The following is a 4852-nucleotide window of genomic DNA, read 5'->3' on the forward strand; positions in this document are numbered from 1 at the left end:
TACATTTAAAATACATATGAGTTAAAATTAGTAAATTTGTTTAAAAAATTAATAGTCTTTACATAATATGGCTACATCAGATCAATCTTACAGTATTTTTAAGGAGGATTTTGGAACTTTTACACTACTCCCAAGTTAACCAGTTCATCAATTCTTGCATTTCACGTCTTTAATATCTTGATATGAATAAAAAAATAATAATAGAAAAGGCAGACAGATTCTTACGAGCATTAAGAACCCGATCAACTACAGAGCTCTATAAAGCAGATATAAATTAAAATAATAAAGAAAATCTCTTCTAAAATTTTAAATCCATCGACCACACGCTTCTTACGAACTCCTACAGTATAGTCTATAATATATATACTAGCTGTGACCCGCGGTTGAAACCGCGTAAGTCCGTATCCCGTAGGAATATCGGTATAAAAAGTGCCTATGTGTTATTTCAGTTGTCCAGCTATCTACGAAGCAAATTTCATTCCAATCGGTTCAGTAGTTTTTGCGTGAAAGAGTAACAGACGCACACATACACATTCATCCATCCTCACAAACTTTCGCATTTATAGTATTATTATTCGCCAATAGATGTCAGGAAGAGTCATAATAAATTGAGACTACTCAAACGCCAAAGTAAGTTTAAGTCGATAAAACACGAATATGACATTTTCTAAAAAAAATTCCTAGCTAGATCGATTTATCGTCCCCGAAACCCCCTATATACTAAATTTCATGAAAATCGTTGGAGCCGATTCCGAGATTCCAATTATATATATAGATATATATATACAAGAATTGCTCGTTTAAAGGTATAAGATAAGATAAAAGTCAAAGGTCACTCACTCACTCATCACGAAATCTCAAAAGCGGCGGAACGTTTAAAGTGATATTTGGTAGGAAGTTAGTCTATCGTTAGTAGACGCACACTAAGAACGGAATTTGCAATAGGGCTACGTTAAAGGTATCTAAGGCTGTCGACAGTTTGTATGAAAGACCTTAATTTTTTAAATTAACTTTGAATTTGGTAAAGAGTTAGTTAATAGTTTGTTGACGGTCCCTAAGAATGGATTTCGCTTCGCTTTCGATAGGTATTTTAAGATTGTCGCAAGTTTATACGAAAATACTCATTAGAGCGGTGAGACGCTTCATTCCCATGAAAATATACTTGATCAAGCGGACGTAGCTGCGGGCAGCTGCAGCTAGTGTAAAATTGCGTGCTCTGAAAATCGCATGCCAAGGACTTTGAAATATAGGTAATATTACAATGAACTACAATACATACTCGTACATATATCTTGTATCTTTAAACGAGCAATTCTTATATATATATATATATATATATATATATATATATATATATATATATATATATATATATATATATATATATATATATATATATATATATATATATATATATATATATATATATATAATTGGAATCTCGGAATCGGAATTTTTAGAAAATGTCATATTCGTGTTTTATTCGTGTTTTATCGACTTAAACTTACTTTTTTTAACAAATAGGAGGCGTTTGAGTAGTCCCAATTTATTATGACTCTTCCTGACATCTATTGGCGAATAATAATACTATAAATGCGAAAGTTTGTGAGGATAGATGCATATGTATGTGTGCGTCTGTTACTCTTTCACGCAAAAACTACTGAACCGATTGCAATGAAATTTGCTTCGTAGATAGCTGGACAACTGAAATAACACATAGACACTTTTTATAACGATATTCCTACGGGATACGGACTTACGCGGTTTCAACCGCGGGTCACAGCTAGTATTCATGTTAAAGGCGAAGTTAAAATTATTAAATTCTTGTTCCATATATAATAGGTAAATCTATTTAAAAAAATAAAACAAAAAGTTGTATTTTTAAACGTTATATGTTAAATAAATTGTTTAAATTGAATAAAAAAAAGTATGAAAATATGAAAAAATGAATTAAAAAATCGAAGAACTTCGTACTTAAGACAACCATGATGCCACTTTTCTTGAAAACAAAAATTAAACGTTTCATTTATAATATGTCCTAGTTTATTAAAAAAATATATATTCTTTTACTTTAAGAAGAATGAATAAAAAAACAAATTTCATGTCGACCGTGACAGGACTCGAACCTGCAATCTTCGGATCCGAAGTCCGACGCCTTATCCATTAGGCCACACGGTCCTTGTTGAACGACTGTGAAATTAAAGTACCTATATTATTTTAATCGATTTTATTTTAATGACTATTTATTATTTTCTTCTTTCGCAAAATAAATCAGAAATAAGTAATTATATAATTATATAATAATATAATATAAATAATTATGACATAATTTATCACGCACAAATTAATTTGTAAAAAAAACTTATTACCGTTAATAACTATTAATTGATATAATTATTTAAATCATTCGCCACGAAATAAAATATAAATTTTCATTGTAATTAAATATTTTTTACTCAATTTCTCGATCTTAGTGTAATAAAAGCATATGAGCTTCTCGTCAACATTAAAATTTAAAAGCATTAATTAAAGCACTTAATTAAGGTCAGTTACTCAAGTACCAAGGTTGTGAAGACCACTCTCATTTCATTGAAGAAGTTATATTCATTGAAAAACAGTATAATATATTTGTCTGTCTGTGATAAGGTATGTTCGTATAATTCCTTAATTCTCAAATTCATAATAGCATGTAACCATTTATAAAAGTAATTTAGTCTTTTTAACAGCGGCATCTAATAAAGACGGCAGGAAAGACGTGAAAACATTCGTAGGGTTAAAAATATCAATTGAGAAGAGATAGTATAGATGGCGCTATTATAAAAAGAAATTCCCTTTCATTATAACATATAAATTTATCCCTTTTGTATGTGTGTGTGTATTGAATTGGAAAAACGTAATATACAAATCTTAAAATAAATTTATTCATTTATATACATCAAAGCTATGAATAGAAAAACAAAACATTTTTTTTAAACCAACAAAATGTGTAAAAGCGCCATCTGTGTTATTATATAAATATTACAAGAGTTACACTAAAACTAAAGCCGTTAGAGTTTATATAAATGTCAATAGATATCAGCCATATTATAATTTATAGAGTTAATACTCTTTTATTTAGTTTGAACTGTATACGAAAAAAACACATTTACAATTTATAAAATGTCGCTATCGATACATAGTATAAATATATTGCAATGGAAGTAATGGTATATTATTTTCTTACTCAAACAAAAAACTTATATTCATTCAATAAATATAAAAAAAACCGACAGATATCTGTCTTCAGAATAATATTTTTTACCCTAGATGGAGCTAGTACCTGGTTAAAGCAATAAAATAGAAGAAAATCTTTAAAACGAAACCATGAGACAATAGGTATTTATTTTTAATTGTTAATATTATCGTCTCTATTTGACTCTACATAATCATAGTTTATAATTAGTTTGTATTCCTTTAAAATTTATAGCAGAGATATTTTTTTTGGATAATTAGTAGATATTCACAGTTAGAAGGATCTAACAAAAATTACACATACGTCACTATACGTTAATTATTTAGGTTTTTTCTTTCAATAAAAAGTCGAAAAAGACGAAAATCAGACATGTTCTGGCTTGCATATCCAAACTACGTTAATGCAGATATAATACACATAGCTTTTATATACAATCAAAGCACAAAAGGGCTTTCCAAAATTACACTTGAAGCCAAAATCATTAGGCGACAAGTCAACGGTCTAGTAGTTGAGTCGAGAGCCAATTTGTAGGCAACACTCAACCGAATGTTTGCCCCTTAGACTGGCACTCGGCAATTTTGCCATTTTCAAGTGACCCGCTTTCTGTGGACTGGAGTGTACCTATTTTCGACAGGTTGTATTGGAGATATGATTCTTTTATTAATATTCGATTTCTTGCAATGAGTTGTTTTTAATTTTCTCCGAATGTTTAAAATGCGTACTATTGTAATAAGTAGATAGGTAGGTACTATGTACTAGGAAGGTACGGAAAAACTAAAACTTTTTATGTGTTTGTGATAAAATTTTTGTCTATAACTGAATTTAAAATATCTGTATGAATGTGTGTCTTTTAGTCGATAGTTAAAGTACGCTGAATTTTTTCATGATACCTATTTATTAATTTGGATTGATATTATATGTAAAAAAAAAAACATAAAAAAGTATTATCAAAATCGGTTCACTTAGTCGAAAGTTCTGATGTAGGAAAGCTATAAGCTATATGTAGATAAGTTAGCTAAAAAACTTCGAATTAATGACCTCCTCCTTTTTTGAAGTCGGTTGATAATCCACTATATCATTTAAGAAAAACTTACCTTATTCTAGCTTTAACACTAATTAACGATTAAGAAAACAAATCCCACATCTCTAGATATATTAACCGACCTAAAAAGGGCGGAGAATCAAAACTCGATTTTTTTCTCCGAACAGCTACCGTGGTTAATTGGACAGAAATGTAAAAAGTTTGGACGTTTTTTTTTTTTTTACAACTGTTAATTTATCAACGATTCTATCCTTAAACGATAAAGGAAAAAATCAAAGGGCCCAATAATACCTATGACTGGAGATTTTTTTATATACAAAAGGTTAGGTAATAACAAAAAACTGAACCCGCATTTTATGTATAGTGTTTTTTAGTAGCTAAACTTGGTTACAATAACTTTCTTCAGTTTTCTGTGTCGTGAAGTGTTGTTTTCTAAAATTCTTATTAAATATTTTACTTTTTAGACTTTGTTTTGAAAAGTTAACTTATTTATATATTATATGTTAAGAAACACTATTTCCATCCAGTGAACATAATATAGCCCAAGCCATATAGCGAATTAGAGGCCATGAAAATAC

The 4852-nt window shown here is 29.1% G+C and overlaps 1 non-coding gene across 1 annotated transcript; it reads right to left on the reverse strand.

The window, feature by feature from the left end:
• Positions 1-2105: 2105 nt before the first annotated feature.
• On the reverse strand, positions 2106-2178 carry Trnar-ucg. The gene has a single exon. It is a non-coding gene; the product is annotated as a tRNA-Arg (tRNA).
• Between the last annotated feature and the right edge of the window lie 2674 nt (positions 2179-4852).

Source organism: Zerene cesonia, chromosome 1, assembly GCF_012273895.1.
Source record: "Zerene cesonia ecotype Mississippi chromosome 1, Zerene_cesonia_1.1, whole genome shotgun sequence".
Lineage (NCBI taxonomy): Eukaryota > Metazoa > Arthropoda > Insecta > Lepidoptera > Pieridae > Zerene > Zerene cesonia.